At 45.9% G+C, this 16,179-nt stretch overlaps 1 long non-coding RNA gene across 3 annotated transcripts in view; it reads right to left on the bottom strand.

Moving 5' to 3' along the window:
* The window catches only part of LOC146063122 (uncharacterized), a 49,620-nt gene that overhangs the window by 20,121 nt on the left and 13,320 nt on the right, over positions 1-16,179 (bottom strand). Inside the window, exons 2-4 of one of the 3 annotated variants that reach the window (XR_014471548.1) lie at positions 4,512-4,601; positions 3,456-3,652; positions 1,496-1,614 (exon numbers count right to left, since the gene is read on the bottom strand). This is a non-coding gene — a long non-coding RNA (uncharacterized LOC146063122). The remainder of the gene's footprint in view (positions 1-1,495; positions 1,615-3,455; positions 3,653-4,511; positions 4,602-16,179) is intronic. The other 2 variants (XR_014471550.1, XR_014471549.1) reach the window with 2 other exon arrangements.

Genomic DNA, 16,179 nt, shown 5'->3' with positions numbered 1-16,179 from the left:
CGTTCCCAGGGACACCACAATTGCGCATATGCCATGGCAGCCATTTCCCCACTAGTTCTTGCGCTGTGCAGCCAGCGCTGGGGACCAATGGAGAAGTTCATATATTTAAATGGGTGCAGGGTGTCCCCCTGGACACCTCACACCCATTATAGATAGACCAGTAGCATGATGGGTAAATATGTAGCCCAGCACTGCTGAAAGCTATATTCTTACACTGCAATCTGTACCCCCTTCTGAACACGCAGTCCTCACAGATGTCTGATAGGTGTGCACAGTGCTGTAGGATTGGGCTGAGGACGGGGTTTGTCCCCCGAAACGTCCCCAATACACTTTGTTCTGTTTATCTATCTACACCGTCTCCTGAGTGCCGTTTATTCCCCTGTGGGGGTTTGGATATCTATTGTATTCTCTTCGGGCACCGGGAGCAGCTGATTATTTACTGCAGAGTGCCGGCAGACTTGGAGCTATATATATATATATATATATATATATATATATATATATATATATACACCAGATGCGCTTCACGATCACCGGAACTTCCGGCTTTACATACCGGAAGCTCCACACAGACGCTCGTGGCGGGAGATTTCCCGTGCCACGTGACCCATTAGTGCATAAACACAGGGTATATAAGCCGGGCCCGGGCAGGTATGTCTATGCTGTCCTCCTGTCCAAGGAGGTATCTTCACCATTTCCACGCTGTGTCTTCCTATGAGTTCATTTGACCCATGTAAGTGATTAGATTTTTTGTATATATCTTATTGTGTTTTATGTGTGTAAGGGGGGATTATGCACTCACTATATGTTTGCATGTTTGCCCCTTATATTTCCTGCTCCTTGATAAAGGTCCGATACCGATGGACCGAAACGTCGGGGCTATAATGAACACAACCTATCTATGAATTTGATGAAATAAATTATGAATTGAATTTTAAAACGCATATCTTTATGATTACAACAGAGAGTGCCTACTTCTCTTTGGAGAAATCTGGACTATATATATATATATATATATATATATATATATATATATATATATATATATATATATATATACTGCATGTCAAGTCCGGCACTGCCCCTCTCGCTTTTAGGTGATCAACTGGCCCGGGTGCCCATCAGAGGTGGAAACAGTTCCACTAGTATAACGTACAAAAGGGGATGTCACTCCAGGTCTTTTACAAAAACAAAAGCGTTTACTGATGCCTACAGCGTTTCGGGCCTAGCCCGTCTTCAGGACATAATCCTGATTATGTCCTGAAGACGGGCTGGGCCCGAAACGCCGTAGGCATCAGTAAACGCTTTTGTTTTTGTAAAAGACCTGGAGTGACATCGCCTTTTGTACGTTTTATATATATATATATATATATATATATATATATATATATATTGCGGTAACCACTAGCACTCATTTAAATAAATGATGCAAAAAGTCAAGCTCGAGCTTTATTGCTCGTCTTCTGGCTCAAAAAACATATGTACAAGCACTCACCTAAATAGAGAACACCACCACCGTGCAGGGGATCCCACGCTCCTGGTGTCCAGCACCTATGGCACCCTCTGCGGCGCATATCGGTGTCTCCGGACAGACGGGCGGTTGCCAGGCAACCCCTGTAAACAAAAGTGACATAACATTTAAAAACAGTCAAAACGAATCAAGAATGCATGTAACATGTCAGTAATAAGAATATCAAGGAGAGCAGGCAATAAGCAATCAATCAGACATGTCAGCGGCTGTCACCGGAACAAACACTGTGACGGCAAAATTGAAGTGAAAATATCCTGAGGAGAAACCAATAAAGGAAATATCACAGAAAGCAGGTGAAGCTACAATATTCATTAAGACCCGCTGGATGGACCGTATTCAGTCGGTGTATCCAACGGGACCGTATTCAGTCGGTGTATCCAACGAGCCTCCCGTTGCAGTAACAGTTTACCGCAATCTCCTCCTGTAACATTGGCTGGTATATGGTCTATTATTTTATACCGTAAGGTGGCTAGGTTATGGCCCTGTTCCCTAAAGTGCCTAGGTACGGGTTGATTTATGCCAGAAATCTTGCCCTCCAACGAGTGTCTGATGGTCGACCTGTGAGTGGCCATCCTTTCTTTCAAGGTGCAGGTGGTCTTCCCAACATATAAAAGACCACATGGGCATCTAATAATATAAATAATATAGGTGCTGGTACAGGTCAGTACGTGTTTAATCGGGATTTTAGCTCTCGAATGGGGATGGCAAAAGAAACTTCCCGGGTTTTTTACTCATGAAGTGTGAAGGTCTTTGTTTCTGAAATCCAGTAATGTCATTGCGGACAAGCCAATCTGTGAGATTGCGTTGTCTTTGAAAGCTGGGTAAGATGGAGCTTTTGGCAAAGGTTTTTAAGGCCGGGTTTCCTGGACCATGGGCCATAATTGCCTAGCAGTTTTAACTATTTGCTGGCTAGCGTGGTTGTACTTCTGGACAAAGGGAATTTTTATAATTGAAGATGGATTGTTCTTGCTTTTGTAGCTCTAGAGATGGACATGGCTTTATTTTTGGCCTGTTGTAAATCATTATGATTGTACCCTCGGACTAAGAACTTGCTGATCATCAGATCTATTTCTTTTTCAGCATCCGCGATATTATCGCAAATGCGTCTTATCCGCAGAAATTGCGAGTAGGGTAAACCCCTCACTGTGGCAATGGGGTGAAGACTGGAGCTAGATAACAGTGTTATGGTCTGTGGGTTTTTTGTACAGACTGGTCCTAAGTTGGCCATCTATCAGTTGAATATTGACAGTGTACAGTGGTTTGGCTAATTTCGTATGTGAACTTAATGGTACTATCAAGACCGTTCACGTACTCCATCAGGTCAATGAATTCCTGCCGGTGACCTGTCCAGATCACCAACATGTCATCTATATATCTGGTGAAGAAAAAACTGTTTTTGGCAACTGCAGGATTAGAAAAGAAAAAGTCACGCTCCACATCAAACATGTAGGCATTTGCAAACGCCGGAGCTACGCAAGAAACCATTGCGCAGCCCCGGCGCTGCAAATACCAATTGCCATCAAAAAGAAAGTAATTTTTGGATAATGTCAATGACAGTAATTGTAAAAAAAAATGATAATTCTGGTCCCGTATAGAGACTGCTAGAAGCAAGAAGTCTGTTGACTGCTTCCACCCCCGCTTCTTGCGGGATATTTGTATATAAGGATACAATGTCCATGGTGCATACGTAGCTGTCTTTGGGAATTTCGGGCAGATTTTGGAGTTTAACCAACAAGGAGGTGGTGTCTTTGAGGTACGTATATATATATATATATATATATATATATATATATATATATATATATATATACACATATATATAACCAAATGGATTATAAAGCTGCGCTCAAACCGTGCAGTTTCGTCATAGAGACTTCGTCACTGACTGACGAAGTCTCTATGACGAAACGCGTTTGAGGCGTACCTGTGTGACGTCATCCGTGTTCTGTGTCCCGGTGTCCGGCGTGCCTCTGAACCAGCATGGAGAAAGTCCCGGCGTGCTTGCGGTCCGTGGAGAACTCTGAGCGCGGCGTTGCGAACTGGGATCCCGCAGGAGGAAAGGCGGTCTGCTGATATCCGTGGACGGGTAGATATAACATCTTGTGGTATTTAAACCCACACCTGAGGAAATATTTGGTACGCTTACCATCCTCTAACCTTTTAACACTTGTTGTCTGTTTTTTTATATATTAAAAAAATACTTCAATTTCTACAGATATATATATATATATATATATATATATATATATATATATGTACTAAAGTGCATGAACTATAAATACATGATGTGTCAGCTTGCATCACATTATTACACAGGACACACTGTCCCGCACAACAAATCACACAAATGACCTTTGTGGCGACAATAAAGCGCTGTAATCTCATTGTGAGGACTGAATACAGAACATGTAACATACATGAATGGATTTTCTTATATTAATAATGGAAGGTTCTGAATGTTGTGTATATTGTGTTTATTCTCACACAAGTCCTGGCGCAGCCTCATTTATTGTGTGATCTTTGTTGTACTCCAAGCAGCCTGCACCTGGGCAGTAAAACTTTATGTGCGAGCAGCTCAAGCATGTTATATACAATAAACCTAGTCCGGGGATCATTTCAAAGCTACATTTCTGTAGAACAGAAACACGGCCGGCGTCTCATTGGGCGCTGCTGCTAGAACCTCTCCAACGCCACATCTGGGAACTGAGGATTTTCTTTCAAATAATTCACTATTCACCTCTGCAAACAAAAATCATTACACATGTGCGACTGATATATACAGCCAGGTCCATATATAGCGGGACACTGACATCATTTTAGGTGTTTACCCCAAACATATTCCCGTTCCATTTGTATAATCCCAGCACACCCTGGAGCGCAGAACATTCTCCATTATTTATATCGGTCTGTTTCAGTTCCAGTTATGATTGATCTTGTGATATTCATATTGATGCATGAACAAACCTTTTATTAAACCTACCTCTGTCGCCTGCACTGTCAGGGCCCCGTACTCCAGCCGTGTCCGGATCCACAAATAACCTGACCCAGGACAGCAGACCTCCTACCAACACTGGACAGGAGAATTATTATTTATTAACAGTTTCTTATATAGCGCAGCAGATTCCATTGCACTTTACAAATGAGACAGTGATACAACAAACTGGGTATTTACACACAGTCAAAAGGTAGGAGGGCCCTGCTCGCACGCTTACAATCTATAGAATTATACGTTAGAAGTAACATATTGCCGCTACAGTAGCATACAGACCTCCTAGCTCCAAAAGGTCCCCATACACTATGCAAATTGGGCCCAATGTCACCCGATTCCAGCAGATCAGGACGAGAAATAGCTCAAATCGCATGTGTATGACATCCAATCTGATGCCAGTCCCGTAGCACATGGGACAGGACCCGTAAGTCAGACGAGCTGCACATATGGTAAGTCGTATGTGCAGCCGCCAGTGGCACAACGCAAGAGCCTTTTCGCACCCGCAATGTATCGCATCCGATATGATCTCTAGTCGTGTGCCAGCAGTGCTGGACCACTGGCATGCATCTATCTGCAGCGCAGGACAGCGCAAGGCAGGAGAGGTGTCCCCCCACTCTGTAGCGGACAGGAGATATGAAAACCCCATACAAAAGAATGGGCAGCTGCAGGTTCATTTACCCCCAACCTGCAGCTCCCTGGGAGTTACATGCAATAAATCCACTACAGTAGCACGTAGACCCTATATCACATATTAACGCGACAGTAGCACGCAGACCCTATATCACATATTACCGCTACAGTAGCACGCAGACCCTATAACACATATTACCGCTACATTAGTACGCAGACCCTATAACACATTAGCACGCAGACCCCCTAACACATATTACTGCTACAGTAGCACGCAGACCCTATATCACATATTACCGCTACAGTAGCACGCAGACCCCCTAACACATATTACCGCTACAGTAACACGCAGACCCTATAACACATATTACCGATACATTAGCACGCAGACCCTATATCACATATTAACGCTACAGTAGCACGCAGACCCCTAACACATATTACCGCTACAGTAGCACGCAGACCCTATATCACATATTACCGCTACAGTAGCACGCAGACCCTATATCACATATTAACGCGACAGTAGCACACAGACCCTATAACACATATTACCGCTACATTAGCACGCAGACCCTATAACACATTAGCACGCAGACCCCCTAACACATATTACTGCTACAGTAGCACGCAGACCCTATATCACATATTACCGCTACAGTAGCACGCAGACCCCCTAACACATATTACCGCTACAGTAGCACGCAGACCCTATAACACATATTACCGATACATTAGCACGCAGACCCTATATCACATATTAACGCTACAGTAGCACGCAGACCCCTAACACATATTACCGCTACAGTAGCACGCAGACCCTATATCACATATTACCGCTACAGTAGCACGCAGACCCCTAACACATATTACCGCTACAGTAGCACGCAGACCTCCTAACACATATTACCGCTACAGTAGCACGCAGACCCTATATCACATATTACCGAGACATTAGCACGCAGACCCCCATACACATATTACCGCTACAGTAGCACGCAGACCCTATATCACATATTAACGCTACAGTAGCACGCAGACCCCTAACACATATTACCGCTACAGTAGCACGCAGACCCTATATCACATATTACCGATACATTAGCACGCAGACCCCCATACACATATTACCGCTACAGTAGCACACAGACCCTATATCACATATTAACGCTACAGTAGCACGCAGACCCCTAACACATATTACCGCTACAGTAGCACGCAGACCCTATATCACATATTAACGCTACAGTAGCACGCAGACCCTATATCACATATTACGGCTACAGTAGCACGCAGACCCCCTAACACATATTACCGCTACAGTAGCACGCAGACCCCCTAACACATATTACCGCTACAGTAGCACGCAGACCACCTAACACATATTACCATTACAGTAGCACGCAGACCCTATAACACATATTACCGCTACAGTAGCATGCAGACCCCCTAACACATATTAGCGCTACAGTAGCACGCAGACCCCTAACACACATTACCGCTACAGTAGCACGCAGACCTCCTAACACATATTACCGCTACAGTAGCACGCAGACCCCTAACACATATTACCGCTACAGTAGCACACAGACCCTATAACACATATTACCGCTACAGTAGTGCGCAGTCCCTATAACACATATTACCGCTACAGTAGCACGCAGACCCCCTAACACATATTACCGCTACAGTAGCACGCAGAGCCCCTAACACATATAACAGCTACAGTAGCACGCAGACCCCCTAACACATATTACCACTACAGTAGCTCGCAGACCCCCTAACACATATTACCGCTACAGTAGCACGCAGACACCCTAACACATATTACCGCTACAGTAGCACGCAGACCCCCTAACACATATTACCACTACAGTAGCACGCAGACCCCCTAACACATATTACCGCTACAGTAGCACGCAGACCCCCTAACACATATTACCGCTACAGTAGCACGCAGACCTCCTAACACATATTACCGCTACAGTAGCACACAGACTCCCTAACACATATTACCGCTACAGTAGCACGCAGAGGCCCTAACACATATTACCGCTACAGTAGCACGCAGACTCCCTAACACATATTACCGCTACAGTAGCACGCAGACCCCCTAACACATATTACCGCTACAGTAGTGCGCAGACCTTTTAACACATATTACCGCTACAGTAGAACGCAGACCACCTAACACATATTACCGCTACAGTAGCGCGCAGACCCCCTAACACATATTACCGCTACAGTAGCGCGCAGACCCCCTAACACACTTTACGGCACACAGGGGGTTATTTTGGTTCACTCCTTCTGACAAATTCCTTCTTAGATGGACAAAGCCAAGTGCACTACAGGTGGGGCAGATGTAAAATGTGCAGAGAGAATTATGCTGGCCACACATCAGACCAACTTTCCTCCAACCATCCAACTAGTTGCTTGGATGGAATAAAAAGCTGGTACTGGATGGGAGCAAATTTAATATTTACTTCAGAAATTTGCTCCCAAAATCTGGAAAAAAGGAAAAAACTGTCGCTCAGAGACGTACCGTCTCTGAGCGACAGTTTTTTCCTTTTTTCCAGATTCCAGATGTAGTTGAACCTGTTTGATTTGAACAACTTGACTGAAGGTTTTTGCCCATTTTCCTGGGTTTGTGAGCACATTTCTGATTGTCATTTGCTCCCATCCAGTACCAGCTTTTTATTCCATCCAAGCAACTAGTTGGATGGTTGGAGGAAAGTTGGTCTGATGTGTGGCCAGCATTAGATGTGGCTGTTATTTTGTTTCTGTGCAGGGTAAATTCTGGCTGCTTTATTTTTACACTGCAATATAGATCTCACTTTGAAGTAAAAACCCCACCCCTCTCTCTGCACAAGTAACATCTGCCCCACCTGCAGTGCACATGGTTTTGTCCTTCTAAGAAGGATTTTGTCAGGAGTGAACCAAAATAACCCCCACAGACCCTATAACACATATTACCGCTACAGAAAAGCAGATTTAACAAAAATTGCATTTTAGTTTTCTAATACAACGGACGGCACATTTTACCTACTATACCACGGACTAGAATGTAATTTAATGCACAGTCATGGTAAAAGCCAATTACGTCATGGTGCTAATCATTGGCAAGTCATAACAGCATTACCGCTTGGCAGGAGTAGGTGACCTTACAGACAGGTTATGTTTGGGTCGGGGTCTCGCTGTAGCCGTATATAACCTAATAGCTTTACATTTCTCTGCACAATCTTTGTCATTCTGTCAGAGGTTTCCCCTAAACATTGCAGATATATTTCCCCAGAGCCGTGACTCTTATTAAGTTAAAATGAAAATATGGCTGTCAGAGTGCAAACATCCGAATAATTCTGGGCCTTTGACAAATTCCATTGGCGCAACATAATTGTGACCTAAGAGGTACTAAACTTTCTGCTGACTTCCATTGACTTTGGCAGCCGGACCAGATGAACTGCCCCAGGGCCACTATATGGGAAACAATGGGTCCATTCGGAGCGACGTGTAATTGCTCCTGCGCTGCGTGCACAGAGAAATGTATATAGGAGTGATACGCATCTACGTGGCTGGCCAGGCTCCATCCGTATACCTGGTCCCGTAGCCGCCATTATCCGCCAGCTGTTACAGTGGCCCTTGGTGTCAGAGAGTTGCCTGTAAGTGCATGTCATCTACGGGATAGCACATTATGGCATAGTGCAGGTTCGATTCATTTCCAAACAGCTACAGTATGAAGTACCGCTGCTGAGAAGCACACGTGGCGCCTTATAAATAAGATGTTACGCTGCTGAGAAGCACACGTGGTGCCTGATAAATAATATGTTCCGCCGCTGAGAAGCACACGTGGTGCCTGATAAATATGTTCCGCCGCTGAGAAGCACACGTAGTGCCTGATAAATATGTTCCACCGCTGAGAAGCACACGTGGTGCCTGATAAATATGTTCCGCCGCTGAGAAGCACACGTGGTGCCTGATAAATATGTTCCGCCGCTGAGAAGCACACGTGGTGCCTGATCAATAATGTTCCGCCGCTGAGAAACACACGTGGTATCTGATAAATATGTTCCGCCGCTGAGAAGCACACGTGGTGCCTGATCAATAAGATTATACGCCGCTGAGAAGCACACATGGTGCCTGAGAAATAAGAAGTTACGCTGCTGAGAAGCACACGTGGTGCCTGATAAATAAGATGTTACACCGCTGAGAAGCACACGTGGTGCCTGATAAATAAGATGTTCCGCCGCTGAAAAACACACGTGGTGCCTGATAAATAAGATGTTACACCGCTGAGAAGCACACGTGGTGCCTGAGAAATAAGAAGTTACGCTGCTGAGAAGCACACGTGTTGCCTGATAAATAAGATGTTACACCGCTGAGAAGCACACGTAGTGCCTGAGAAATAAGATGTTACACCGCTGAGAAGCACACGTGGTGCCTAACAAATAAGAAGTTACGCTGCTGAGAAGCACACGTGGTGCCTGATAAATAAGATGTTACACCACTGAGAAGCACACGTGGTGCCTGATAAATAAGATGTTACACCGCTGAGAAGCACACGTGGTGCCTAAGAAATAAGAAGTTACGCTGCTGAGAAGCACACGTGGTGCCTGATAAATAAGATGTTACACCGCTGAGAAGCACACGTGGTGCCTGATAAATAAGATGTTACACCGCTGAGAAGCACACGTGGTGCCTGAGAAATAAGATGTTACACCGCTGAGAAGCACACGTGGTGCCTGAGAAATAAGAAGTTACGCTGCTGAGAAACACACGTGGTGCCTGATAAATAAGATGTTACACCGCTGAGAAGCACACGTGGTGCCTGATAAATAAGAAGTGACGCCGCTGAAAAGCACACATGGTGCCTGATAAATAAGATGTTACGCCGCTGAGTAGCACACGTGGTGCCTGATAAATAAGATGTTACGCCGCTGAGAAGCACATATGGCGCCTGATAAATAAGATGTTACGCCACTGAGAAGCACACAAGGGCCCTGATAAATAAGATTATTCGCCGCTGAGAAGCACACATGGTGCCTGATAAATAAGATGTTACGCTGCTGAGAAGCACACATGGCATCTGATAAATAAGATGTTACGCCACTGAGAAGCACACGTGGCGCCTGATAAATAAGATGTTACGCCGCTGAGAAGCACACGTGGCGCATAATAAATGAGATGTTACGCCACTGAGAAGCACACGTGGCGCCTGATAAATAAGATGTTAGGCCACTGAGAAGCACATGTGGCGCATCATAAATGAGATGTACACTGCTGAGAAGCACACGTGGCGTCTGATAAATAAGATGTTACACCGCTGAGAAGCACACGTGGCGCCTAATAAATGAGATGTTACACCACTGAGAAACACATGTGGCGCCTGATAAATATGATGTTACACCGCTGAGAAGCACATGTGGCGCCTGATAAATAAGATGTTACGCCACTGAGAAGCACACAAGGGCCCTGATAAATAAGATAATACGCCGCTGAGAAGCACACGTGGTGCCTGATAAAAAAGATGTTACGCTGCTGAGAAGCACACATGGCGTCTGATAAATAAGATGTTACGCCGCTGAGAAGCATACGTGGCGCCTGATAAATAAGATGTTATGCCGCTGAGAAGCACACGTGGTGCCTGATAAATAAAATGTTACACCGCTGAGAAGCACACGTGGTGCCTGATAAATAAGATGTTACACCGCTGAGAAGCACACGTGGTGCCTGAGAAATAAGATGTTACACCGCTGAGAAGCACACGTGGTGCCTAAGAAATAAGAAGTTACGCTGCTGAGAAGCACACGTGGTGCCTGATAAATAAGATGTTAAACCGCTGAGAAGCACACGTGGTGCCTGATAAATAAGATGTTACACCGCTGAGAAGCACACGTGGTGCCTGAGAAATAAGATGTTACACCGCTGAGAAGCACACGTGGTGCCTGAGAAATAAGAAGTTACGCTGCTGAGAAGCACACGTGGTGCCTGATAAATAAGATGTTACACCGCTGAGAAGCACACGTGGTGCCTGAGAAATAAGATGTACACTGCTGAGAAGCACACGTGGTGCCTGATAAATAAGATGTTACGCCGCTGAGAAGCACACGTGGTGCCTGAGAAATAAGATGTACACTGCTGAGAAGCACACGTGGCGTCTGATAAATAATATGTTACACCGCTGAGAAGCACACGTGTTGCCTAATAAATGAGATGTTACACCACTGATAAACACATGTGGCGCCTGATAAATAAGATGTTACGCCGCTGAGAAGCACATGTGGCGCCTGATAAATAAGATGTTACGCCGCTGAGAAGCACACGTGGTGCCTGATAAATAATAAGTTCCGCCGCTGAGAAGCACACGTGGTGCCTGATAAATAAGATGTTACGCCGCTGAGAAGCACATATGGCGCCTGATAAATAAGATGTTACGCCACTGAGAAGCACACAAGGGCCCTGATAAATAAGATTATACGACGCTGAGAAGCACACATGGTGCCTGATAAATAAGATGTTACGCTGCTGAGAAGCACACATGGCGTCTGATAAATAAGATGTTACGCCGCTGAGAAGCACACGTGGCGCCTGATAAATAAAATGTTACGCCGCTGAGAAGCACAAGTGGCGCATAATAAATGAGATGTTACGCCACTGAGAAGCACACGTGACGCCTGATAAATAAGATGTTAGGCCACTGAGAATCACACGTGGCGCATAATAAATGAGATGTTACGCCGCTGAGAAGAACACGTGGCGTCTGATAAATAAGATGTTACGCCACTGAGAAGCACATGTGGCGCCTGATAAATAAGATGTTACGCCGCTGAGAAGCACGTGGCGCCTGATAAATGAGATGTTACGCCGCTGAAAAGCACATGAGGCGCCTGGTAAATAAGATGTTACGCCGCTGAGAAGCACATGTGGCGCCTGATAAATAAGATGTTACGCCGCTGAGAAGCACACGTGGTGCCTGATAAATAATATGTTCCGCCGCTGAGAAGCACACGTGGTGCCTGATAAATAAGATGTTACGCCGCTGAGAAGCACATATGGCGCCTGATAAATAAGATGTTACGCCGCTGAGAAGCACACAAGGGCCCTGATAAATAAGATTATACACCGCTGAGACGCACACATGGTGCCTGATAAATAAGATGTTATGCTGCTGAGAAGCACACATGGCGTCTGATAAATAAGATGTTACGCCACTGAGAAGCACACGTGGCCCCTGATAAATAAGATGTTAGGCCACTGAGAAGCACACAAGGCGCATAATAAATGAGATGTAAACTGCAGAGAAGCACACGTGGCGTCTGATAAATAAGATGTTACACCGCTGAGAAGCACACGTGGCGCCTAATAAATGAGATGTTACACCACTGAGAAACACACGTGGCGCCTGATAAATAAGATGTTACGCCGCTGAGAAGCACATGTGGCGCCTGATAAATAAGATGTTACGCCGCTGAGAAGCACACGTGGCGCCTGATAAATGAGAAGTGACGCCGCTGAAAAGCACACATGGTGCCTGATAAATAAAATGTTACGCCGCTGAGAAGCACACGTGGTGACTGATAAATAATATGTTCCGTCGCTGAGAAGCACATGTGGTGCCTGATAAATAAGATGTTACGCCGCTGAGAAGCACATATGGCGCCTGATAAATAAGATGTTACGCCACTGAGAAGCACACAAGGGCCCTGATAAATAAGATTATATGCCGCTGAGAAGCACACATGGTGCCTGATAAATAAGATGTTAGGCCACTGAGAGGCACACGTGGCGCATAATAAATGAGATGTTACGCCACTGAGAAGCACACGTGGCGTCTGATAAATAAGATGTTACACCGCTGAGAAGCACACGTGGCGCCTAATAAATGAGATGTTACACCACTGAGAAACACACGTGGCGCCTGATAAATAAGATGTTACGCCGCTGAGAAGCACATGTGGCGCCTGATAAATAAGATGTTACGCCGCTGAGAAGCACACGTGGCGCCTAATAAATGAGAAGTGACGCCGCTGAAAAGCACACATGGTGCCTGATAAATAAAATGTTACGCCGCTGAGAAGCACACGTGGTGACTGATAAATAATATGTTCCGTCGCTGAGAAGCACACGTGGTGCCTGATAAATAAGATGTTACGCCGCTGAGAAGCACATATGGCGCCTGATAAATAAGATGTTACGCCACTGAGAAGCACACGTGGCGCCTGATAAATAAGATGTTATGCCGCTGAGAAGCACACGTGGCGCATAATAAATGAGATGTTACGCCACTGAGAAGCACACGTGGCGCCTGATAAATAAGATGTTAGGCCACTGAGAGGCACACTTGGCGCATAATAAATGAGATGTTACTCCACTGAGAAGCACATGTGGCGCCTGATAAATAAGATTATATGCCGCTGAGAAGCACACATGGTGCCTGATAAATAAGATCTTACGCTGCTGAGAAGCACACATGGCGTCTGATAAATAAGATGTTACGCCGCTGAGAAGCACACGTGGCGCCTGATAAATAAGATGTTATGGCGCTGAGAAGCACACGTGGCGCATAATAAATGAGATGTTACGCCACTGAGAAGCACACGTGGCGCCTGATAAATAAGATGTTAGGCCACTGAGAGGCACACGTGGCGCATAATAAATGAGATGTTACGCCACTGAGAAGCACATGTGGCGCCTGATAAATAAGATGTTACGCCGCTGAGAAGCACATGTGGCGCCTGATAAATAAGATGTTACGCCACTGAGAAGCACATGTGGCGCCTGATAAATAAGATGTTACGCCGCTGAGAAGCACATGTGGCGCCTGATAAATAAGATGTTACGCCGCTGAGAAGCACATGTGGCGCCTGATAAATAAGATGTTACGCCACTGAGAAGCACATGTGGCGCCTGATAAATAAGATGTTACGCCACTGAGAAGCACATGTGGCGCCTGATAAATAAGATGTTACGCCGCTGAGAAGCACACGTGGCGCCTAATAAATGAGATGTTACGCCGCTGATAAATAAATGGCACTATAATGGAAACTACTGAGGAAGAGAGGGATCTAGTTGTCACTATTGGGATCTAGGTGTCACTATTTCAGGGGACTTAAAAGCAGGTAGGCAATGTAACAAAGCAATGAAGAAAGCAAGTCCGATGCTTGGTTGTATAGGGAGAGGTATCAGCAGTAGAAAGAAAGAAGTAATAATGCCACTGTATAGGTCATTGGTACGGCCTCACCTAGAGTATTGTGTTCAGTTCTGGAGGCCATATCTCCAGAAGGATATAAATACATTAGAGACTGTACAGAGATGGGAAACTAAAATGGTGCATGGCCTACATCACAAAACATACCAGGAAAGACTAAAATACTAATATGTATACTATAAAGCAGATATGGGAAAGAGGGGACATGATATAAACTTTCAAATATATCAAGGGTTTTAACAAGGTGCAGGTGGGAGACATTCTTCACAGGAAGAGGAGCAACAGAACACGAGGACATGCACTGACACTAGAGGGAGGAAGGTACAGGTGGGAGACATTCTTCACAGGAAGAGGAGCAGCAGAACACGAGGACATGCACTGACACTAGGGGGAGGAAGGTACAGGTGGGAGACATTCTTCACAGGAAGAGGAGCAGCAGAACACGAAGACATGCACTGACACTAGAGGGAGGAAGGTGCAGGTGGGAGACATTAGTCACAGGAAGAGGAGCAGCAGAACACGGGGACACGCACTCACACTTGAGGGAGGAAAGTACAGGTGGGAGACATTCTTCACAGGAAGAGGAGCAGCAGAACACGAGGACATGCACTGACACTAGGGGGAGGAAGGTACAGGTGGGAGACATTCTTCACAGGAAGAGGAGCAGCAGAACACGAAGACATGCACTGACACTAGAGGGAGGAAGGTACAGGTGGGAGACATTAGTCACAGGAAGAGGAGCAGCAGAACACGGGGACACGCACTCACACTGGAGGGAGGAAAGTACAGGTGGGAGACATTCTTCACAGGAAAAGGAGCAACAGAACACGAGGACATGCACTGACACTAGGGGGAGGAAGGTACAGGTGGGAGACATTAGTCACAGGAAGAGGAGCAGCAGAACACGAGGACATGCACTGACACTAGAGGGAGGAAGGTACAGGTGGGAGACATTAGTCACAGGAAGAGGAGCAACAGAACACGAGGACATGCACTGACACTAGAGGGAGGAAGGTACAGGTGGGAGACATTAGTCACAGGAAGAGGAGCAGCAGAACACGAGGACATGCACTGACACTAGAGGGAGGAAGGTACAGGTGGGAGACATTCTTCACAGGAAGAGGAGCAGCAGAACACGAGGACATGCACTGACACTAGAGGGAGGAAGGTACAGGTGGGAGACATTAGTCACAGGAAGAGGAGCAGCAGAACACGAGGACATGCACTGACACTAGAGGGAGGAAGGTACAGGTGGGAGACATTCTCCACATGAAGAGGAGCAGCAGAACACGAGGACATGCACTGACACTAGGGGGAGGAAGGTACAGGTGGGAGACATTCTTCACAGGAAGAGGAGCAGCAGAACACGAGGACATGCACTGACACTAGGGGGAGGAAGGTACAGGTGGGAGACATTCTTCACAGGAAGAGGAGCAGCAGAACACGAGGACATGCACTGACACTAGAGGGAGGAAGGTACAGGTGGGAGACATTCTCCACATGAAGAGGAGCAGCAGAACACGAGGACATGCACTGACACTAGGGGGAGGAAGGTACAGGTGGGAGACATTCTTCACAGGAAGAGGAGCAGGAGAACACGGGGACACGCACTCACACTGGAGGGAGGAAAGTACAGGTGGGAGACATTCTTCACAGGAAGAGGAGCAGCAGAACACGAGGACATGCACTGACACTAGGGGGAGGAAGGTACAGGTGGGAGACATTCTTCACAGGAAGAGGAGCAGCAGAACACGAAGACATGCACTGACACTAGAGGGAGGAAGGTACAGGTGGGAGACATTAGTCACAGGAAGAGGAGCAGCAGAA

Source organism: Crinia signifera, chromosome 3 (assembly GCF_055691185.1).
Source record: "Crinia signifera chromosome 3, ASM5569118v1, whole genome shotgun sequence".
NCBI lineage: Eukaryota > Metazoa > Chordata > Amphibia > Anura > Myobatrachidae > Crinia > Crinia signifera.
Note: the sequence above shows the minus strand (reverse complement) of the source record. Positions and strands in the feature narration are given on the sequence as shown.